Source organism: Alosa pseudoharengus, unplaced genomic scaffold (genome assembly GCF_046254945.1).
Source record: "Alosa pseudoharengus isolate Yale_2024_CS ecotype anadromous, Long Island Sound unplaced genomic scaffold, YU_APseudo_1.1 YU_APseudo_1.1_scf_23, whole genome shotgun sequence".
Taxonomy (NCBI): domain Eukaryota; kingdom Metazoa; phylum Chordata; class Actinopteri; order Clupeiformes; family Clupeidae; genus Alosa; species Alosa pseudoharengus.
In genome coordinates this window covers 28,935,865-28,961,263 of record NW_027468685.1, presented here as the reverse complement: position 1 = coordinate 28,961,263, position 25,399 = coordinate 28,935,865, and the positions used below count along the sequence as shown (strand labels likewise).

General features: G+C 40.9%; 1 long non-coding RNA gene across 2 annotated transcripts; it reads left to right on the top strand.

The window, feature by feature from the left end:
• The first annotated feature begins 20,804 nt into the window (after positions 1–20,804).
• Positions 20,805–22,682, top strand: LOC143140244 (uncharacterized). Of its 2 annotated transcripts, none has more exons than XR_012990601.1 (3): positions 20,805–20,886; positions 21,242–21,424; positions 22,421–22,682. It is a non-coding gene; the product is annotated as an uncharacterized LOC143140244 (long non-coding RNA). The 2 variants fall into 2 exon arrangements; XR_012990600.1 differs by having other exon boundaries at positions 20,811–20,905.
• Positions 22,683–25,399: the final 2,717 nt, after the last annotated feature.

Below are 25,399 nucleotides of genomic sequence, written 5' to 3'. Positions count from 1 at the left end.
AAGATCCGCCTTGGCAGGAAACTCATCATCGCCGGGATATCGTTTGCAGCTTTCTCCTCCCGTCCATTAGGGGTCAACATCCCACTTCTGACACCAATGTAACAAACTGCAAGGTTGTCTCAGAATGGTTTTTATTGGTTATGCACCAAAACACACGAACACATAATTCCGGGCCAGACCTGGCCCTTATGCTCCAGCACTAAACATCTATCTTAGGCTGTATCTAAAACACACACCAATCAACCCTAGTTATGAACAATGTAACCAGCTGCAAACATAAACACAACAGACAGGACATACAACGTTGTCAACCCACCTGGTTTAGAACATGAACATTACACACATACACACACTGCACAGCATCATGGGAGCACAGTCATGAACAGCTAGGCTCAGATCATTACAATACATAATTTAATAATAATAATAATACAGACATAATTTCACTGCATTTCTTACTTCCAGTAACTATATGCATGTGACAATAAACTTCCTTGTATCCTTGTATCCTTGTATAAACTAGGCTACTTTGTTGCTCCAACCCTTCCAACGTTAATGGGGACGAATGTTGACATTTTCCGTATTTTCCGGGAAATCTCCCTTATTTTCATTGTTCAATGTTGACAGAGCTATGGAACGAAAGAGAACGTTATATGGCAACAGAAATCAACAATCAAACAAGCCACTTTGATTTTTTGCTTTTTTTCATGAATTCAAAAGATGGGTGACGCCCCCCCCCCCCCCCACCGAGACAAAAAAAAGTTAGGTGACCCTCCCCTCAACAGATACTGGTGTTTTTATACAGTATATAATATATAGATGCTAAAGCTGCAGTTGGCAAGTCTGACAGATTGAGGGGACTTTTTTGAATTTTGAATTCATTTTGAATGTTTACAACTCTCATGCCCCTCCCCCACTACCACCGAACACCCTCTCATTAGGCGAGTTTGATTTGCGGCAGATCTGTGCAGATCTGACTTGATGTGATGCATGCTGGGTTGAACACAATGCATACTGGGATGGACGCAATGCTTGCTGGTTAGAAATTCTGTCCGACTTCTGTCAGCCGGGGAGGGACTTATCACCGTGACACCATGTCACATGGCCTTAAAATATTGCGGGAGTCTTAGCCTGCAGACAGATCTTGCAGTTGCCTTCCACAAGCTGCATGAGCTGAAACACGCCCTCATGACGTCAGTTCAAAGACGTGATGGGGCCATTTGGGAGGAATCCCCTCATGACCATTTTGACGGGAGTCTCATGCTGCTTCCTTATATTGGAATATGCGAAAATAAACAGAAATCGAAGGGATACCTTCTTATATGTGATTTCTGCAACAATGGTAGGCTAGCCTACTGAAAACGTTTGGATATTCTGTTATTTTCTGCTGTTGGCTAAATAGATAGACACACATATAGGGAAAACACTTGATATTGAATTTATGTGCTACAATGCAGGCCTGTTAACTGTATGACAACAGTGGTTTATTTAAACTACATCATAAGAATTTATTTCGTCAGTCATCATGCTCATTTTAATGAGTAAGAATGAAAGTTCTGCTGTGTTTATTGCAAACAAAATTCCGCGATATCTCCCCCGAGTCACGTCAGGCAGACTGTAGCCTGCCTGTCCAGGATGAGCTGCCCTCTGTTGTAGCTCCTCCCAGCTAGCCTCTGAAGATCACGTTTACGTAGAAAGCCAGACCAAGTCAGACTCAGCCGAAGTCGAACTCGCCTATAGTCAACAGGCGAGTTCGACTTGCGGCAGATCTGTGCAGATCTGACTTGATGTGATGCATGCTGGGTTGAACACAATGCATACTGGGATGGACGCAATGCTTGCTGGTTAGAAATTCTGTCGACTTCTGTCAGCCGGGGAGGGACTTACCACCTTGACACCATGTCACATGGCCTTAAAATATCGCGGGAGTCTTAGCCTGCAGACAGATCTTGCAGTTGCCTTCCTCGAGCTGCACGAGCTGAAACACGCCCTCATGACTTCAGTTCAAAGACGTGATAGGGCCATTTGGGAGGAATGTCCTGATGACGATTATGACGGGAGGCTCATGCTGCTTCCTTATGTTGGAATATGCGAAAATAAACAGAAATCGAAGGGATACCTTCTTATACGTGATTTCTGCAACAATGGTAGGCTAGCCTACTGAAAACGTTTGGATATTCTGTTATTTTCTGCTGTTGGCTAAATAGATAGACACACATATAGGGGAAACACTTGATATTGAATTTATGTGCTACAATGCAGGCCTGTTTAACTGTATGACAACAGTGGTTTATTTAAAATACATCATAAGAATTTATTTCGTCAGTCATCATGCTCATTTTAATGAGTAAGAATGAAAGTTCTGCTGTGTTTATTGCAAACAAAATTCCGCGATATCTCCCGCGATGTCTCCCGCGAGTCACGTCAGGCAGAATGTAGCCTGTCTGTCCGGGATGAGCTGCCCTCTGTTGTAGCTCCTCCCGGCTAGCCTCTGAAGATCACGTTTACGTAGTAAGCCAGACCAAGTCAGACTCAGCCGAAGTCGAACACGCCTAATGCCATATTGAACACTGGGGTTCGGATCCAGCGCGAGTCAGCTCTGATCATGCGCCAAGTTCCAAAGCTGGAAATGACGCATGGACCAACGTCAAATTTTATTGGATATTCTGTAAAAAGAGAGTCGTCCTCCAGTAAGATGGTGGCGATAATGCACATACATTGCTTGCCACATAACAAGAAGAAGAAAAAGTTGCTCGGGAACGCGCATGGAGTCCGAGAGGAGTCGCCCTGAAGCGCAACTTAATTTCATTGGATAACAGCGGCTCTAACGAAGAGCAGTCTGTCTACCGTCCTCCTGCTGCAAATGCATTCGAACATGATGTGAAATAGCCGTAGTCGAACTATAAATAAACTATTCGATTTTTAGTGCCATTTGTAGCGCATTTTTACAGTCTATGATTAGTTTGTTTTTTATTTTATTGTTTGCCTCTCATAGCGGGTGCTCTAAACGTATTCTAGCCAGCCCTCAATACCCACCCTGTTTCGAAAATGGAAGATAACGCACAGAACGGCCAACCTGAGCGGACAATTACGTCCCCAACTCATATAAAATGTGGTGTCTGGAAATACTTTGGGTTGTACACCGCAGATGGTAAAGTAACCCTTATAGCTGGGAAGGAATATGTGAAAAATCATGAAGATTGGGCACTTCTGGACAAGTTTTTGATTTTTGGCAGGGTAGGTATAGGCCTAAGGTTTTCAAAAATCCATGGATACAAGTTGGGGTGGCCCCCCTAGTGGCAGTTATCCATAAAATCCAAAATGGCCCCCGCCGAAAAGAGAAAAGGTTAAATCTCAGCTTCCTTTAGTCTTAAATTGTTGTATAATGTATTTTCTCTACTTTGTTTGATACAAGGAATCCAATTTTGATATGTTCTTCTTATTTTAAGTCCATTTAAATCTAGTATCATAGTTAGCTCATAAACTGTCAATATCTCTGAAAATATCTGAAAAAGTCACATTGAAATATTACTCAGGTACCTAGACCCATATTTTACCTCCAAGGTATGCTTTTCTTTGTTGATTGGACAGTTCATTATCACTATAGTGTCAAAAATCACATGTTGTGACCAAAAGGACCATTGTTGAGGCCTTAAATAAACACAAATTCAGAATTATGCCACAGTGAAAAGTTACAGTATAGGCTTTTCACCATGTTAAGGATCAATATTATATTTTAGTCAAATAACACAAAAAAACAATTCATACTTAAACCATAGACTTTCTAATGAGGAGACACAGCACTCAAAAAATCCTCCATAGAAATGCATGAGCTTAGTTTGTAATGGCAATATGGCAGTTGTCTACGCAAATCACACCCCTTCCGCGGCAAAATGTTGACATGTGAATACATTGAACCAATCATGTGCTGTGTTGTGAATACATTGAGCCAATAATGTGGTGTGTTGTGAAGACATCGTGCCAATCATGTGTTGTGATCTCACCGCTGGAGCATGATTGGTGTCGTGAAGCCTTGCACACGCGCATTTCTACCGAAATGGATGCCCGTTAAGTGCCCAAAAGGCGTTGCAATATGGCCGCCGAGTGGAGGGACTTGTCTAAAAGGACTTTGCTTAAACATCATGTATTTATTCAAAGATTTTTGGTTTCACTCTTCATCATTATTAGTACAGCCTCCCTCACAATTACCCAGAAGTCACCGGCACCCTCATTCTGATCACCCAACACCCAACTAGCCTCACACTGGAACCAGTGCACATGCAAGTTCTCAAATGCTGGACTGTACTCATGTATAGTAAGAACTGCGGTGTCGAGTCAGTCAATGAAACCCGGAAGCTTCTTTTCACTCATGGCCTCAAATCCCTGGATTCAATCCCCCCGACCCATTATGCCTTATTCCAGCATGGAAAGCGTGTCCTGGACACTGCAGCTTTTGTCCTGGACACTGCAGCTTTCTCTTGTCCAGGGGCCTATTGCACAAAACTAGGATAAGGGATTAAGCCGGGATATCTTGGTTATCCTGGCTCAATTTATCCGTGATCCAGTTGCACAAAAGCGGGATAGGGGGCAGCACGATATGTTATAGTATAAGTTACCATGTCGATTTATTCTTTGGAGCTAGCCTGCTCCAGACCAGGCTAAGTTCCAGGATCTATTTAATTTCATCCCTTATCTCAGTCAGCAGTCACCACAAACGGAAACCAATAATTATTCCACTGCCCACTACACATTGTTATCACATATACCTAGACCCATTGTCATTATTTAAACGTTTGTGATCATTAATTAACTTTTACATACTCGCCATTCCCTACCTGTCATGCGACAATGTGACATCACGGGAGTGCCTAACCATTTCGCACGTGGTGGTCAACTAGTTGCAATATTCTCCTAAACAGAGGTGTTGCTGTTTGTTGCCTGTTGTGAAAAGGCTATCGCTACCTACTTCACACCGTAGAAGAAGCAATGAAGCCGCTAGTTGCCATGGTGAATCAGTGAATCTGTGATCGGTGGCAGGGTCTATTTGAGGGAGACGTGAGCGCGCACTTATCCAGAATAGGTTTCACCTGGCTTGATGAATCCGTGTCTGCTCATCCTGGCTTGGTCTTTGTGCAACCAATTAAGCCTGTACGCTCTTGTTTTGGATTCATTGAGCGCAGCTCAGTAACTTATCCTGGATGTCTTAATTCTGCTTTTGTGCAACGGACCCCAAATGTTGCTAGGATCCCTGTTCAAGTCATAGGCCTACTCTGCAGTTCCCGTGGCTGGTCTCCCTGGTAACACTCTACGCTCATCTCACTCAGTTCACTTTCCCATCCACCAGTATACAACTATACAACCTTTTCCACAACTCACTTCCCTTCCAAGACTCAGATCCAAACAGACTTTCTTGTTTTGTACAAATAGATCTCTATATTTTTGGATTATGGGGGGAAATTATTCAATTTCTACTGTTACACAGAATTTAAGTTTGTCTGTTGAATGATTTATTGATTACTTAAATTGTGTATGAATATTTTGGTCTAATTTAAAATGATCACAATATATGATTTGACTTTTATAAAACTTTGTGTTGTTTGATTTATGTGCTAGTCTCGCTGTAACTGGCTTAATATCAAATTGGCAGCCAATACTATCTGACACCCCAGAGACAATTTGATCTTTACATTTAAAGAAAAAAATCAGATTAGTCAAGTTACAACTAAAAGAGAACTTGAGATGTCCATTAAAAAAAACAAAGTTTAATCTTAGATACGTATGGGAATTGGGCTCTTAGTCTTTTGGCAAACACCTTCTGCTTCATTATGTCAGTCTACAGCAATGCCAGAATAGCATAGCACTCTCTATGTAACAGTCTACTGCAATGCCAGAATAGCATAGCACTCTCTATGTAAGCATGACCGCCTCTGACCACACCATGTATCCATCCATTCTCATTACACAAAGGGACATATGGAACATATAAGTTATAGATATTTGTTAGGCCTACTATGAACAATCTGACCTTTACCTTTTGCTAGTATCTTCCCTCTACCAGTTACTTCACCATATTTGCCACAGAAATAAGCATGCCTCAGTACAAAAGAAGTGTATGCGTAAGTATGCTCTTTGCTCATAAAAGTAGGCAAACAAACAAACAAAAAAGAGATGTTTTAGTATCTCTTGTGGGTTCGGGTATCCTTGGCACCATTTCAAAAAGAAAGACCAAACTGCAGACCTGGTGTTGTAGAGGCATGCAATCAGTTACCAGTAGTTTGCCTACAGTAAGGATGCAGGCTCAGCAATAACTACTAGGGGCTGTGTTGGTTTCTCACCCCCTAGAAAGTGTAAACAGTCTAAAGTGTGAATATATCCTGTATATATTCATTGGCTTCGCCCTCCTCTGGGGTCTGAGGCCTGTCAGTCACCATTGAGATGGTCTGACATGCCTTGACATCTTTCATATATTTCTCTGGTCTAGAAAAGCATTGATCCAAAACTGCCACATGTTCTTTAAATTTTTTCTCAGAAGATAGACAGGGTCCACTGTGTCAGCATGGACATGTGGCATGTTCATAGACCTGTATTATCTCTACTTGTCTTGCAGACATTTTTTCTTGGCCGATGGAGATGGTAGGCTATCCTACAAGTGGCCGAATGGATTATGAATAGACACTCAGAAACACATAATTTGCTATTGTTCAAGATAGCTGTCTTTGCATTTGCCATGGCAAAGCTAGCTAAATTATAATTCATGCAGAGAAAGAGCCTTTACAACACCAATATGCAGCAATTTTTACTTCAGTCAGGACCACTTTGTCAAGATAGTTTTTTTACTATTTACCTCATTATGGTTCATTTGGCAGTTTGGCTCTGTACTGGGAGTGCAAACGTGGAAAGCCTCTCCCCACTATAGTGTACAGAACAGACTTCTATCAGATATCCCAATTCTCCCAGAAGCTGTGTGAGTCTCATGCTTACGGATAACGGCTCCCTGATGCTCGCACCTTATCTACAGTCTCTGGCAACCCGGCAAATATTTTGGGAGTGTGACAAACAAAGAGAACGAGTGACGAGAGATAATGACAGGGAGAACATCCTGATTGGTCTCTCTGTGTGCTATTTTTACCCACCTACCTATCAGTTCTCTGTGGGCAGGCTTTACAGTCGGCCTATGTCTCTCTCTCTCATTATCCATCAGACATTAGTTAAAGCATCTCGCACCATGATGGCAGTCTTCCAAAAAATCAGAAGGTCAATAAACGCATTTCACCCTAAAGTGCAGCCCTGCATGTAGAACATGACAGTGTTGCCCACTTAAGTATTTACAACAGTTAGCCAACACTTCCACTGCCCTTGGTGGGTTTTATTACTGTAAAGTCATGCTGAGTTGAGTTTTACAGGTGTCATCCATTGTTTTTGTTATTCAAAGTAGCTGGCTAGCTGCTCATGAGCTGAGCAACTGTATTGATATATGTGACAGATTACACAGTATGTACCGTTATGGTCTGGCAACCACCCCACAGAAACGCAGAAAAGACAGAACGCTTTTACAAAACATCACCAACTCATTTATATCATGAAAAAAACAAAGCTGATTTGCTGGCAAACTCTTCTTCAGTTCCAACAGTGCTATGTGCAGTGCTCTATTATTTTGCATGCATTGTAGGTAGCTGGCTCACTACTTTCAGCCCTATAGCACACCACTGTCACCTTAGTCAAAATGTGTTAACAAAGCATGTAAAGGATGGACGGGTTGGACCTTTGGGCTCTTGTAAACCATCTCTCTGTCATTATGCTCTACCACCTGAGCTCTATGCGGTGTTGTCTTGCAAGGCCTTGAGATGTTGAAGTGCAGTGGATACTCTGAAGACTGTGTTGGAGGAAGGAGCAATGAAGCTGAGAGGTGGAGATGGGGGTACAAAGCATGGACAAGGCCTCATGGTCAACCCATCTGTTCCACTGGCTCTCCAGATAGATAGATAGATAGATAGATACAGTAGATAGATAGATAGATAGATAGATATAAAACAAATTCATCCCCAAAGGGAAATTACAGAGTTCTAGCAGCCATACAAACACAGCATTTACTGTACATATAATCCACAAGACACAGCCTGAATAATCTTAAAAAGATTATTCTAAAACAAAATATTCTAAAAAATATTCTAAAAGATGATTCTTCTCTACTTAAGTGCATCATCACCCAACCAGCCCACGAGGGTGCCACAGACTGTGAGGCAATGCGTAAAACGCACTTAATCCACAATCAGTTCACTTCAATTATGGAACCATTTACTGTGAAAAATCAGTCCTTAGCTACACCATTTACTCAACATAAGATAATTGCAATTTGAGGCAGACAGTTCAAATGAGCTATCTAAAGGTGCAATTTAACATATAAGCAATTACTGTAAGTAAGCACACACTGATCCATTACTAGTGCAAATGTGACATTCATTGGAAAATTTATATTTTTAGTACATTAATCTACTGTTTTGCCTTCATCTCAGTTGCTGTTGTTGTGGCAGGCAGGGTAGTGTAGAGCAGATTGTATGTTTCATGCTTGCCATTGCATAATTTTGGAAGTCTGCGTGTTGAATATTTCTCGTCCTTGCCCTGGATGTTTCATTTTGCCTTGTTTGTGTATGTGTGTGTGTGTGTACAGTACGTGCTGTTTTGCCCCACACTCGGTAAGGCTCGCTAGCTAATGTGTTTTGGAGATCATAGCCAGGTCATTTCAGACTCAGCTGGCTTTTGGACGGGACTGTTAGTCGAAACACATGCCACAGACCAGTGCTGGCAGAGATCCCTAGTGGGGTCAAAATGTCTGGCATAAGTGTCTCTGGGGCTCATAATACCACAAAGTGGCGTGTTCAATACCCAGGGTGCACATACTGTATACTGATAAGATGCTTTATGCTTTCGTTTCCTCTGTAGAACTGTATGCTGTATGAGTGAATGGGATGTACATGGGTTAGCATAGAAATGAAGCACATCAGTTACACTTGCCTTCCTGACCTTTGGATGGCCTTCTCTGTTGGCAGCCTCAGCCTGAGAGAGAGAGAGAGAGAGAGAGAGAGAGAAGGGGGGAGAGAGGAGGGTATAAAAAGAAAGAGCAGGTGATTCAGAGCATGAGAGAGATGGAAAATAAGAGGAAGGAGAGAGAGAGAAGGGTATACAAATAAAGAGAGAATGATTCAGAGAAATGGAGAAGAAAGAAAGAGAGAGAGAGTGTAGAGAGAGCTGGCACCAGAGCAGACTTATAGGGTTCACCTTCTCTATCCCTCCAACCCTTCACAGATGTTTAACTCAGCACCATATGGCAGCATTCATACTCATTAGTTTATCCATGCCCTTCTGATCACATTGTGTGTGTGTATGTGTGTGTGTGTGTGTGTGTGTATAGAGTTTGCATTAGCCACCAGACACTTTAGGCTGATCCTTTCTTCAAAGCAACACAACGAAGGTCAGTGCTCCAAGTTGTCAGCATGTCTGTCTTCCTCCATCTCACATTGAGCCTTGATTACATTGCATTTTTGCATTTATTAGTTGTCTCATGGCTGCACGAGCTCCTTGTGCTGTTTGTCCCTCTCCCTCTGCTGTCCTCTCTAGTTCTGCTCAGGTTTTGCTACAGCTGATTACCTTATGAGGTACACCTGGCCTAGGTGATGCAGTTAGAGGCTTCAGTTGCCTGTTGCTGAGAGAGGTTGCTGGAGGACCTCTGGCTGGGGCTTCTGTCCCTCTCAGCCTGGGATTTTTTGTTGCTGTTGTGTTTGACCTTTAAGTCTTTTGTAGCATTGAACTGGTGTCCTGGGGGTATTCTAAGTACATGGTTTAGTGACAAACCTTTACCACTTACTCTGAGTTAACATACCCAGGTTTGTAACTAAACCACATACTTGTAATACCTCCCTGGTTATGTTGTATGTCTCTATGTTAATAAATCCCATGGATCAGGTTGTTTTAAAGATATTTTCTGTGGCTGATTTGGCACAGTGGTGGAGTGTTGTTCACTCTAAAGGGTGTGGCATAATAACATTCCTGATATTAGAAGCTGCACTATAATCAGTTGTGTTTCTGTAACCTCTGCATTGGATTTCCTCAACATCACAAAGAAACATCTGACAAGATGGTCTCAAGGACAATCCACTGCGATTTATCTTTGAGATACTGTATAACCCAGGTTGTTATTCATTTTCCTCTTTCCCACACTTTCCTGTCTATCCTTTTTTCCATGTGTCCTCACAGAATCATCCCTGACCTTCATTTGAATTTTAAAAGCTGTTTTTGTGCTCTGGCACAAACACACGCAAGTCTGTCTTTGCATTAAAAACCGTCTCTCCACCACTTACTCCGAAACGTTTCTGAGTGGAATAACATTTGAAACAAGGCTGAGGCATTTGAGACAAGGGGTAAGTGGGGAGCTGATGGAGAATGGCAAAAGAGGAACGGTGTGGGGGGGGTAAAAACCGGGGCTTTAAATCATTATCGTGTTAAATGACACTGCAAATGCCGGTGAGTCGGCAATAATGTTTTCCGCGACATTAGCTGAACATGCAGTCCAATGTCTCCCATTTAGCGCCAGAAAGGTCAGACACTCGAAGCTGAGAGAACGGAATGAGATGCAATAACATGCTAGATAATGATGTTCTGTTCAAAGGGCGCAGAGTTTATGAGATGCATGAGAATAACATTCTAGATAATGATGTTCTGTTTTAAGGGCGCCGAGTTTATGAGATACAATTCAATAAAGAGGCAAACTATGACAGTGGAGACAAATGCTGCGGAGTTGTTTGCACTAAAATCCCACTAAAAGCTCTTTTGTAAAGCTCCATCGACACGCTCCACAAACTCTGACCCACTTCATTCCAGTGTTATGACTCTGATAAATGCTTGAAAATGGACAGATAATGAATTGCACCAATTGGGGAAAAATGAATAGTTATGAAGCACTCAAACAGATTGAACTCTTTATGCCTGCTTGCTCGACACTTCCTCGCACGTCTAACCTGGATAGAAACGGACTTTGAACAGGGTCAGTAGCATTTTTATTCCAGTCCAGACCTGCATTATTTGGAAAAAAATAATGGCATCTTCCTGACCTGAATGCTAAAATCAATTCAAAGCATCGTTTTGTGTACTGAAACATCTGTTGGTTGCCTGGCAGGGGAAGTGGCATGCATTTAAAATGACACTTATCATGGCAGTTCTCCGGAGGCCTGTTTTTCTCTCTGCCGCCTCATCCACCATCAAGCTCATGTAAGAGCTGTTACTGAACTGTGTGACCCATATGCTGTTGTTTGTTTATCCCCATTGGGAGGATAACTGCATTAGTTTCTGAACTTGTACTAGATAACTGTATTCGTTTCAGAAATGTGGCCAGGGTAGAACCACTGAAGTGAAAAAGAGGTCGTATGGAGTGTCATCTTGAATACAAAGCAATTATGACACTCTCAGAAACAGGAAGACACATTCCATTCCCATGTGACCATCTCTGACTTCAAAGACATTTTCATTACTTTGTCTTTTCATCTCTGTCATCAGGTTTCTGTTTTGAAAGTGTGTTGCAGAGAAAAGTAAGAAGTGTGAAGTCACAACTTTTAAATTACGTAATGATAAACAACATACATTTTCTGAGATAATCTTTGATTTCAGGTGCCTACTTTAATTAGGTGAGAACTATCAGCTGTTGAAATGCTCTGATTTTTTTGTCAGCAACTAAAGTGATGTGCAGATGTTTTGCTTTCCGTTGCTCATATTATTCATCTGGTAATTGGGATGTTCTGGAAAATATGTCAATCATTTGTTCATAAGCCTGTAGAATAGAAAAAAAAAGTCACATACAGCAAACATCAACTCAAATCACATACAGCAAGTCACATACAGCAAACAGCACCTCACCATCTGCTACCCGCACTGTAAAAAACACAGTCTCTGTGAACAGCCCAGGCTCCAAAAATGGCAACAAAAACAACCTGGTCCAGCCTGGACCATAAAAACATAAACTCTTCCAGCCAATCACCGACGAGATGCGCATTTAGGAAAGTTTCAATTGCACGGGAGGGAGGTGGAGGGAGAAGCAAGCTAGCTCTCGGTTTTGTTTGAACGTCAACAGAAGTGACGTTACCCAACATCGCTTACACCTTTAACTTTACTTACAAGAAAGATAATGCGTTTGCTAATAAAATAGTAGCATACATTAGAAAGTTCTGAAAGTAATCATGAAAATCACTTTCTTTGCAATTAAAAACAGTGTATGTGGGGTTTCACTTGTTCACTGTTTCACTCAGGGGTGGAGTGGGACACTAAATATTACCAATAGACTTCAAGCTACAGCGGCCCCCTCCCTTCCGAAGTGGGGGTGTTGACGGGAGCGTAGCCCAACTTGGCCTGATTCCTTAGCCTAGAAATCTAGACGCGCCCCTATCGGCAGCAAATTAAATTTGCTGCCAGGGCTAGTCTAGCAACTCTCCGTTGGCTTGTGAGCTCCAGAAATCGAAACTTAATCAGGGGGTCGTTTCTAGAAAAGTTAGCAACGACATTGCTCAACCACCATGGTACGACACAACTTGCGACCAAACAACGACATTGTTACACCTGTTTCCAGAAAGCATCGTATCTGTGTCGCAATTCGCTACCTCCGACGTTCGAACAATGTAGTTCCAACAACGTTGTTGATGATGCAGCGATAGATATCATTGGTGGAAACAGTGGCAACGTGTAATACCCCACCCCCTAGAAATTCTCTGCCACAGCCTATGTTGACATTTTTCTCATTTAAACCGAGTGATTAATGCTGGCATTGTCATTATCATCTGCAAAAATCTAAACCTATTAATTGCAAGTATATATAAAACATTTTACTGAAGCCGACCAATATGTGCCATTATTTGTGTTAAATATCTATGTGGAAATATCTATATGTGCCTGGACGAATGTCTGGGTATCCCATAGATTATTAACTGTCCCGTGGCTTAACGGCAGCGCGTCGGTGCACTGCGCGCTCGGCCGGAGTTCGCATCCTATCTCTTCTTTTCATATCTGAGTAAGAGTAGGCCTACGAGACAATAGGTTTTGACCATACATATTTATGTATATAATTACTCTACATCGAGAGACCATAGGTACAATATATCAGTCAAAAACAATTGAATCTACGTGTCACACCAGTTCACCTGCAGGTAGCGAGAAGCAAGAGGAAAATCTCACATCAGAAAATCGAACCTACAACGTTGGGATAATAAGTCATCTGCTTTAGCCACTACACCATTTAGCACTGCTGATGTAAGGGTCTGTGAAGATTATAATACTAAAAGCAAGGCAATACTTAAATTAACATAAATAGCAAGAATGACCCAAGTAGGGGAGTCAGTGTCTTAATCAAAATTAAGGTACAGGATAGATCAATCATTGAGTCACGAGATAAACATCCACTTCGCAAATTTTGGTTAGGCGGTTGTGATTTTTGGTTAGGCGCTCCGGACACCAACAGGAACTACCAAGGAACGACACAAGTGCGACTGCCTAGGGGCAGTAGTTCAAACAACCAAACTTTGCGTCCTTTTTTGCGATTGAGAGTTCGAACTACCTTTTCTAGAAACACCAAATCCAAGAACGATGGAGCGTACTACCAAGGTTGCGACGCAAGTTAGCAAACGATGCTTTCTAGAAACGACCCCCAGGCCAATGAAATCGTGTATAGAGTCGTTAGGTGGGCTTAACATAATGATTGATGGCAGAGTTGCAACGGTTTGGCTTGAATTCCCTGCTACTTGAAAACAAATAAGATGGATGTTGCTGTTGGCGAACAGTGTGACACGAGTTAAGCTTTTATTAAGTTGGCAAACGTTTGAACTAGCCAACTAGCTCCGCTGGTGGGAAACACATGGATGACAGCTGTTTTACACTCACTCTCAAATTATTTAACTTCATTCTTAAAATGTCTAATCATTGACAACTAATTATAATGCGATTATTTGGTATTTCCATGTGCAGCTGGTTTTGTTCACCTTCATTGCTGTGACCCTATATGTTGGTCATTTTATTATTTGGTCATTTTATTATTTTCTGAATCATCAAATATGTAGGCCATAAGTCAAGATGACCACAAACAAATATCTTTAGTAATAATGCTTATGGAGTTTATATATAAACTTCTCTTCCCTGGTATATTCCTTTAATTCTGATAACATATGAGGAGTTTGGTTCCAAAACGCTATGTTTTTTTTTTTTTAAAAATCAATAAGTCATGTTATTTGATTGCGTATTTCATTTTGCAGTTGTGTTGTTTTGATTGAGTAAGGATAAGTCAAATAACCCAATTACAGTTCCACTTAAATTACATGGAAATCTTCAACAAAATGTTTAGGAAAAAAACATTAAAATGGAGGATATAGCAATTTGCCTGACTTGGTAGTCCCTTTAGATAAACATTCTGACTGATCACTACATGACTAAACTAAATCTCTCGAATGACTTGAATGATTTGAAGTCTCTCTTGAGTTGTTAGGTACCCCTACAGTATTGGCTTGTGATCTGACCCTGGTTGTGAAAGGAAACCACGATTCGGCAGAAACGTGTGTGTGTCAGGGCGACTCCACAGGGAGATGCATTGAGCCTATGTAAATCTCACACCTCGGAAGTTGCTGAAGAAGCATTTACTGCTTCATAATGAAGGCAAATAGGCCTGCGTGAGCTGTGTACTGAGTCAGGAAAAATCAGCGCTCACGGCCAACAACATAGCCTACAGTATGGTTGGCATCAGACCAGCTGGAAGGTAGAAGTGTGAAAGAGGCTTAGCCTAAAAAAAAAAGAAAAGATCATAAAAAGAAATCATTCGGTGTTTGAACCGTGAAATGGAACAGGCACCCAAGCAAATATGTATTTTATTATCCACATTGTTCAACCCTATGTGTCTCTGGTGTGGTCATTAGTAGGTCTCTGTGACAGTATACAGTATCAGACCAGTGTTTGCCCCAATTAACTGCACCCCTAGGGTAACTCCTCCATAATTCATTCATGATGTGGGGTAATAGAGCTTTCATTGTCTTTGTGCTTGGCTTTGGCTGTGGGGTTTTCTCTTTATAAAGTGACTTATCACGTTGGATAATTACTTCCCAACGTGACACTGAGAAGGGCAGAGAGACCTTTTGTCTGAATAAAATGTCACCACACATTTCCCTTGAGTTTTTTCGCAGGGGACTTTTCGGTTATTTAAGAGAAGGCTGGGACTCTCAAAACCAAAGCCCTCTGCCTCCACTTTTTCTTGAAGCTGAGTCTTGAATCTTTGTTTTTGTTCTTCGTGCTTCAATCGCATTATTCCTTTTGACCATTAATTTTTCATTTTTTGTCTTTTGTGCTTAGGCTACTGTCCGCCCCCCCCCCCCTATCAGTTCATCTCATCAATGTCCCTTTCCTCTTTTCATGTGTTATTGATGCCTGTTATGGGTGAATCTATGTTATCTTCAGTTACAGAAGATTTCCAAATCTCAGTTCTGAACACAGAACAAAGGGGGAGAGCATGAATAAAGGCAGTGGGAGAAAAATAGAGAGGCGGATAAAATAGTCAGTACACTGATTTCTGATGTTTATTTGTCAAACCATGTGTGATGTGTACTATTAACTTTGCCTCCCGATAGGTCGAAGGGGGTATTGTAATGGCTGTGTGTGTGTCCCTTCACATAACTTATAAGCACTGGTTTAACTTACTTCAAATCTTTATGCAAGGCAGAGGGTCGCCATATCTTGGACCTCCTACATGATTGCCCAGTTCCAGTTTAGAATGCAGATGCTGGAATTTTGTTTCACTTTGGATAATGCAACAGAGGAAAGGCTCTGCAATCTCCAAAGTGCTTTTGTTTTGTCATGGGATGTGTTGCAACAGTATTGACATCAAGATTAAACAAAACATAAATCCTGTCTTTTTCCATTATGTCATTCAGTGTCCACACCAAGGCCTTACGGTGTAGTGGCGGTACAGTTTTTCCACATACATCACCAATCCTTCAAGTCACAGAGTCCTTCAAGTGATCCCATTTCTACCTCACTCCCTTTATCTCTACCTGTCACAGGCAAAATGCAAAAAAAATGGTTTGCCCACAGAGAAAATGGTTTAGGGTGCAAAGAGTGACATATTCTAGCCTGTCCTATGATACACTTACTCTCCTTGGTGAGTGATAAATCTCACAATGTAACTTTCTACTAGTATGAGTGGAAACAACCCAATACCCTTTAAAGTGATTAAAGGGTCAGTGAGTAATATGTGTTGAGAGAAGCATAGGCAGTACCATTTATATAAGTGGGGATGGTGATTGATATGGTGATGTCACAGTAGACTGCTTTTTGTGTTTTGTGCCACTGCAAAAGACTCAATATGCTGTGCAACATGAACAGGAGCCTTCTGGAGATACCAATATGCCTATGCCTGTTTAACTCAGTAAATCATGCGTTTACAAACACAATAAGTTACATTCTTGTTTTCTTCCTGTGTAGTCCATATGAATCACACTAGTTGACTGCCTGTACACATTCGGCTTATACAGCTTCTTTACAAATACTGAGAAACTGGCACATTTCCACTAAAAGAAAAAATCCATCGCCATCTTTGTTGTGTTATGATACAGTGTACCGACCATGGTACACCTACCCCCTCCATGAATGAAAGTGCACGCACATCTACAGAAAATTAAACAGGTGCTGAGTATAAGGCTGAGCCAACATGAAAAAATGGGGTCATCCCTATGTTCCCCAGGTCCTATGTTCCCCGGGTCCTATGTTCCCCGCTCGGGGTTAGGGTTAGGATTAGGGTTAGGGTTATGGTTAGGGTTTTAAAAAAGGGTCCTATGTTCCCTAAAACATTTTTTTCCCAACAGCCATAACCACTCTAAACTCACACATGCACTGACTTGACAGTGTATGTATATAGCGTCTCAGAACTGTGCTCCTATGATGAGGGTTCTGATCTTTAGCCTGAATCGTCAGGTTGCTAGCAGTGGAACGTAGCAGAGGGCGCGACAATGTAATAAGGTAAAATCTGAATCTCACCATGTCACCAAATCAGGAGAGCCCTGAGCTCTTTCCCCGCAATAAGACGGTCCTATCACAGTGTGATATGAGACAGTGACACCCGAAGTGTGTTCCTAATGTCACGTTTAAATGCACACTTAACAGACCCCCAACATTCCCATAACCCTCCCCCCAACATTCTAAATCAATTGTACAGTTGTGTTTCTCAAGTGACTTTTAAAGGGCTGAAATGTGATCAGTTCAAAGATGTTTGTAACCCGGTAGAAAGAAAAAACTTTCCTTTCTCCTAAGAAACTACAGGGTCTAAGCTTTCTAAAGAGGTCAAGCATTTGATGGTGTATTCCCACCTATTTTTGCCTCCCATCAGTGCCCTCTGAAGTAGGTAAAACATCGGGGGAGCCTGGAAATGGCCCATACCAGATCATGTTTTAAGTGTATACATCCCCATAACTTAATGGACTGTATGAAACACTCCAAACTGGTCATTCAAAGTGCAGAACTACACATTAGTAAAGCCCTTTGTAATATTTAGTCACCATTATGCAATTTAATATTTTATTAATTGTCAAACTGAATGAACAATGGCGTTGAGATATGTGTGTGGGGCAGAATGTAGAAGATGCTAAATTTAGCTTACAATTTACCTTGGGGGAAAAATGAATACACCAGTAGTGCCTCAACCTTCCTGAGATTTTGAATTTAAATTGTACATTTGTGTCAGCTCTGTCAAAAAGATAATAAAAAAAAAAGCTAGGCATGACCTTGTCAGCCAATTAGAGCCACCAAATGGGTGTACTTCTAAGCCTGCATGAGAGTGTCTGAACTTCTCAGCTATGGGAAGCAGACAACGCAGATGTGAGTATCTATCAGGGTTACCAGACTCATTACGCACCTGTCACTATGCTAACACTATGGATGAGAGCTTGAAGGCAAACTTAAACTGTAAAATCCTGCCTGTCCGTAGCTGGGTTTCTTGTTAACTTGTGTGCATATTATAAGCTCATTCATTAAAAGTTGATGAAAGAAAATGCAAATGTGTGTATTCTCATCTACTAGGCGGGTCAACATATGAAAAAAAAAAAACACCTAACCTCAAAAAAATTGATACAAAAGGTTTTTCAACTGATTATGATACCTTTAGATGTACTTAATAACATATTAAAAATCTAGTAAAATCTGACCCCAGTAAAGGGGTCATTTTCAAGATGGCGTCCAAGATGGCCACCAGAAGCTAATTTGGGATATCTGAAGCATTAATCAGCCTAGGAAAGTGTTTTTCGTGTTTAATCAGATTTAGAGGTCACTGATTCATATATGTCAAACTAAAGTATCAAATCATCATTTTCAAAGACTTGTCATTTCCAAGATGGCCACCAGAAGCTAATTTTGGCTATGAAGCCTTATTCAGCCTAGGAAAGTGTTTTTCATGTTTAATCAGATTTAGCAGTCACTGAGTCATATATGTCACACTAAAGTATCAGATCATCATTTTCAAAGACTTAGAATTTTCAAGATGGCGTCCAAGATGGCCACCGGACGCTAATTTTGGCTATATCTGACGCATTATTCAGCCTAGGAAAGTGTTTGTCGTGTTTAATCAGATTTAAAGGTCACTGATTCATATATGTCAGACTAAAGATGGCCACCAGAGGCTAATTTTGGCTATATCTGAAGCATTATTCATTCCCGTACCGCTCCCTCAGTTTAGCTTTCAGATACTGATTACCGAATGGAATGGAATCAACCTCAATCAAATACTCTTTCATGTTAGATCCAAGTACAGAGACAGTCAACTGTTCTTAATTGTGTGCATTTCTGCAAGACACTCCGCTGTTCGTGTAGAAGATATGGATTACCTTGCACTGCTGCCTGTGGAACGTGTCAAAATGAACAATGTGACAATCCACACAAGTTCCTTTCAGAGGAGTCAGAGGATGATGAATAATGATATAATAATTATTTCTGATCTACTTATGCATATAGTTTAAGATTTAGTATAATTAGCTCCCCCCTAATGATAGATGCCAACAATTATTGATCTACACAAATATACAATGCATGCCTATATAGTACATGGGTCATGGTTCATTAAAGTCATAAAACAGCCACTAACTCGCAAACGCTACTCTACATATTGTAAAAGCATATACCCTGTACATGAAATATAACATTAATCAACAAAATAACATTTCCATCTTCCTCCACACCAAGCATAATACATACTCTATTCTGTATAGGCAAATATAGTGTAAAGCCGATACATTTTGGCATATACAGTCCAGGGAAAACAAATGAAACACCCTAAAATATATATTTTCTGAAAGCATATAATCTGTAGATAAGATATAGCACCATTTGAAACATGTCCCATCTTCCTCCATGCCATGAACAATGCATTGCCCTCTATTCTGTATAGGCAAATCTAGTGTAAAGGGGATACATTTTAGCCTATATTGTCCAGGCAAAACAGATTAAACACCCAAAACGATATATTTCCTAAAAGCATATAACCTCTAGATGAGATATAACACCAGTTAAGACATGTCTTATCTTCCTCCATGCATGCACAATACAATGCCCTCTATAATGTATAGGCGAATCTAGTGTAAAGGGGATATATGTTGGCATGTACAGTCCAGGGAAAACAAATGAAACACCCTAAACTACATATTTTCTGAAAGCATATAACCTGCAGATGAGATATAACACTAGTTAAGACATGTCCCATCTTCCTCTATGCCATGAACAATGCATTGCCCTCTATTCTGTATAGGCGAATGTAGTGTAAAGGGGATACATTTTAGCCTATATTGTCCAGGCAAAACAGATTAAACACCCCAAACCATATATTTTCTAAAAGCATATAACCTCTAGATGAGATATAACACCAGTTAAGACATGTCTTATCTTCCTCCATGCCATGGAGATGGTTAATAATCCTGTATTGCATTTGCTCTGTATTAAAACGCATTGATTTTAATTTCCCACTAAACATTGGACGTCGTATGGACGTTGAGATGATGTCTATATTGCGTCCGTCGGTCCATGACCAATTCTGAACTTTAGAACGACGGGCAAACTAGGTCCACTATTTGGACATCTAATAATGACCCCATTTGTACGTCAATATGTAGTTGAATATTTGGACGTCGGTGTAGGTCACTTTTTTGGACGTCTAAAACAGGTGCAGGGAATTAACATGATTTAAGTAATTTATTATTAGTAGTAGTAGTAGTAGCCTAGTAGCAGTAGGCTAGTAGTAATACAAAATAAATGTAAAATACCAACATTGTTCTTACCAACATGATGAATGTGATCATTATTATTATTAGTAGTAGTAGTAATAGGCCTCGTACACTCTAAAAAATGCTGGGTTATTTCTGCACCCAATTATTGGGTTGTGGCAGTTTGACTATTGGGTTATGTTAGCCCATGCTGGGTTATTTTCCATAATCCAGCCACAGGGTTGGTGGTTTGGAACTCAATCTCCAACATGGTATTCTACCCTCTGTCTGGGTCACTGGTAGCTTAAGTATAATGGGTTAACTTACTGAGTATTTTAAGGTCAACATCTCAAGAGTAGCCTACAATAAAAATGTCAGGCACATTAAGTTACTTTTTTACTGAAAATTGCGAACTGCAACAAATTCTTTGAGAGTTAAATACCATAAGGAATGAGCATGTGTAGGCTATGCAACTCCTGTGTCTACTAGTTGCAAAGAAATCGTTTTGGCTTTGTCTAGCTTTCATTTGGTGATTGCTGGTAAAAAAGACACTTCCCAGCTAGCAAGTAGGAGCGGGCCGCTTCCGTAAAACCTGCGGCGCTGTCGGCTGCGTCGCGGCATCGGCTGAGTCGTGGTAAACGCAATTGGGCCAGGTAATTTTGCCACCTGCAGGCAGCCATGCTACCGCACCTACAACTTTTTTTTTTTTTTTACTTTTGGGTCATCTACCAATAATGGGTGATAGAAACAAAATGCCAGCCAAAATATATATTTTCTTGAATTTCCTTCGGGATGAATAAAGTAGGCTACTATCTTATCTTATCCTATCTAATAGCCTATCTTATATAGTTTTTACTGGCCCATATATTTTTTAACATGCAGACTAATCCTGTGTTTACTTGGGATGGGGTGGGTAGCCTACATGTACAACGTTTTGTTAGCAACTGAGTGTGCAACTCATTTTACTGGCCAATTCAATTTTTTACCAGCATTGACCGGTGATTGCTGTTAAACTCTGGGCGCTCGGCTCAGACCGTTTTTACCCGTATTCAGCCGATTTCAACTGCAGCAAGCGTCAAGAAGCACGTCACTGGAGTGACGTTTACAACTTTGGATGAGAGAAGACTCGAAAACTTTGGATGGGAGCAGACTGCGAAAACGGTGAACTTGAGGTAAGTCTTGTCTAACATTTCCTTAAAAAGCATTAACAATTGAGTTTCCTTAACATTTTACATTAACTCTACATATTTCGAATTATTGCTGATTAAATATTGATTATTATCGATCCGTTTAAACTTTGTTCATGAGGTTTCTTCGTCTATCCTCCAGATGAAACGAGAAGAAAGAATTCAGAAATGCAATGCAATTAATAATTATTAATTAGGACAACAACCTACAATTCTTTATCATGCCTGCCTGAGTAAAGTAGTGCAAGTTGGGGAAAATATATATGAAAGTGTCTCCGGCTTTTAAGGCGCGAACGTAGCTAGCTGTTTAGCTCAGGGTAACTAACATTGACTAGCTGGGGTGTTGTTAGCTCATGGGTTCTTCGCAGCTTGGATGCAATTTTCGTGTTTTTTACGAGCACGGTCTTTGACCTGTGGAAGAAAATAAAGTGGAACAAAAAGTTAGCTGGCTTAGTTGTACTTTTATGGAGCGAACGCATCCAGCTAACAACACCATTTAGCTCAAGGTAGCTAACATTGACTAGCTGGGCTGTTACCGCAGCCTACCCCAACGTCCCTGAGAAGGGATTCCCTTGGCATTGATAGACCAGACATATCTGAAGTTAATTGCAAACAATGAGCAAGTCTGTCTAGCCTTCTGCATAGATCTTGTATTTGCATAGGCTATTGTTTGCAATTAAATTCAGACGTGTTTGACTTATCAATGCCAGGGGGATAGCTTTTTAGATGTGTTCACGTATATATTGACATTCAAGAGCCATGAACACCTCGCTGGCGAGACTCATTAATTGGAGTGGGGCCAACCAAAAGCCTGCATTCAAAAGGCTCATTTTGAAAAGTGTGGTCAGTACTGGATAACTGCAATGTGGTGATTGCAGTGACACAAGTGATAACTGCAAGGTGGTGCGGTTGCAGTGACATAAGTGCTACACTGAGTATACATCACATGATCATGCTGCCCTCTTCTTGTGTTTTTCTCAGATGCAGTCCGCCGGAATGCCCTAACCAAAGATTCCTCCGAAAAGGAGATAGAGCTCCTCATCACCAGATGGCTGCAGCTGGCCTGTGACAAGGATGGTGGCCGAAGCCAGAGGGCAAACCGGCAGACATCATAGGGTGTCACACTTAAGTGTGCTCCAATAATAATAAAAAAAATGTTTTAAACATGAAAACTGTCTACTTGTATTTGTATTTTCAGTTTATCTTGTAGCCTATAAAGAACGGCTGTTTAGCGATTCTGGTATTAACTTGACACGAATGGAAATCAATAAAATTAAAATAAACCAAAGGAACTGGATTGGGGGCGGGGGCTTTACGTCATCTCACTCGGCGTTCCGCAATAGGGCCGCGTCACAGCCGAGTGCTCGCAGAGCAATCGGACCTAGATTCATGCCGAGGATCGGCCGAGTGTTTTCGCCTTAATCGGGCCGCTTTCGGCCCGCACAATTTTTGCTACCTGGGTTTCAACAAGTTGTTAAACGTTTGCTTCTCAGTCTTGCTCTGCTTTTAACCCTCTGACAGCAATTTGAATTGCACTTGAACCGCACAGCATTGTGGGGCGATTTCTAACGTTCATCCCCTGCCTCCCACCCCTGACAAAGTTTTCAAATCCAGTAACTTCTAGGGATGGGCAGAACGAGGCTTTGTGAAACAACGAAACGTTCGAAGCAATTGCGCCGGAATGTGTCGAGGTTTCGAAACAATCCGACACCCGTAACTCCATGTTAGCAAAACTAGCCACTAGATGTCACCATCACATTTTGACCGTGAAGCACAACTGCTTCAGACGAAGAATATAAATAGCCAACATAGAACGCAAGATTTCGTGGTTGAGTGGTTAACACACTTGCATTCGGCCGGAGCGTCCGGTGTTCGATTCCCTGCTGGTGCTTAGAAATTTCAGACTATATGCCTTCAATAACTAGAATATTTTTATATCTGCCAGTTAGATGTTTTGTTATTTCAGTTTCATAGTACATTATCCTTTGGAATATGCTGGAGAGGAAAATGCTACAATGGTTTTAAAATGTAGGCTATGCTTATGGCCCAGGGTTTTTTTTGGGAACATGTTGTAGGGAAATAAAGGATACATGTGAAGCAGGTTAGACTAAACAGGTACAAAATGGGAAAAATAAACAACAAATTTTTTGTATGTCAACATAGATTTTTATTTAGGAATAACAGTTGTTCTGCCGTCTTGGCATTTAATCTGTTTCTTGTTTTTGAATAAACCTCCCCAGCCTTGGAAAAAATTCTTTCACAAGGCACACTTGTTGCTGGCATGCACAAATATTTTTTGGCCATCACAGTTAGGTTTGGATAAACCACTCTCCTCTCCTGCCAGTATTTCAAAGGGTCAGCTGTTCTTGAAATAAAGGCATCAGTCATATATTTTTTTACTTCTGCTACTATCTAAATATTAACGTCACTAGACTATATCTATATAAACTATCGCTCACTGTCTGTCTCTAGCCTGTCAACTAATCTATATCACTAACCTATCAATCACAAGAATGCACTAATCTATGTCTCTATGTCGCTATATCTCTCAAAATCTCTCTCCTCACAAAAAACCCACAAAGATAGGATGTGTTTGAATGACTTTTAAGCATTCTGGGACTTTGTAATTTAGATCAAACAGGTGTTTACTCGGGTAATTGGCTCGCGCGGTAAGGCTGTGCACCTGTCCAAACCAAATTGAAACACCACGAAGCCTCACTAAGCCATGGTCACGTGACATGGCCGTTTTGAACCACACTTCGAAACACTGTTCGAAACACTTGCGTTTCGGAAGCTCGACACTGTTTCGAAACGTCAGCTTCGAGCGTCACATCCCTAGTAACTTCAACTATTACTTTTCTGCTTGTGTGAGCTGTCCAAACTCTGCCATCATCATATCCAAGGTAAGAATTACAGTAATGTTAACCAAAACCGAACTAAGTCATGTTAGAACTAGCTAGCAATTAGCTAACGTTAGCGAGCTAAGAATCGCTAACGTTGACAGAGTTAATGTTAACTTTTCCAATAGCTAACTTCACCATAATGTTGGATATCTGGAATGGTAGTTAATATCATATCCAAAAATACATCTGTGTAAGATGTCATTGTGAATGTAGTTTTAGTTTGAATGAAATATCAGGCGCAAGTAAGTTAACTGTTATTTAAAGTGTCTCCATGCAGGCTAATATAAACTTAGCTTCTACAGACACAGATGAGAGTTGTTAACGTTAACGTTAGATAATTTCCATGAGACATAGGCCTAGGTAGACAACATTATTTACATTTAATATGCATGTAGTGTTGATATTTAAATACAAAAGAGGACCAGTAAAACAAATGAATTTAGTAGTGGATGCGAATGGGGGCAATTATACATTTGGGGAATTGGGGGTATGATACACTTTAGGTTGTGAAGTAACGTTAGTGTTTGGCTTCATGTTCTTCATTTCATAGCCCTTATTTGCCTAATATGCGCCTCAGTAGTAGTGCTTCAGTGATGGTCTTTTTGTGTTCTGTGTGTTTTGCAACTTATTAATTTTAGTCTCCCTCTGTTCCCTCTGTTTGCAGGCGTTATGATGTGAGGACTGCTGCCCTGAGAACGCTGAGTGCATATGTGTAAAAAAAAAGAGCCCAGAATTAGTTTTTATTTTCATTAGGTGAATCTGGTCATGTTTGCAATAATCTGGTCATGTTTGCAGTAAAGATGGGGGAAACGACAGTCAGGATTGGATTGTGATTTAATGTTAATCTGACTGTAAGGTGTCCAGAAGGTAGGAACCTGTTCCAGTTAATTTTACTGAAGCTTCATTTGGCTCGGCAGCAGATTTGAAGTGGAAATGTATGTCTTGGTATGCATTTCCAGTTACCATCTGCTGGTGAGAAAGTCAAATAAAGCTATAGGAAAATTAACTGGAACAGCATGCTACCTTCTGAAATGGGACTGTCGTGTATGCATGGTGT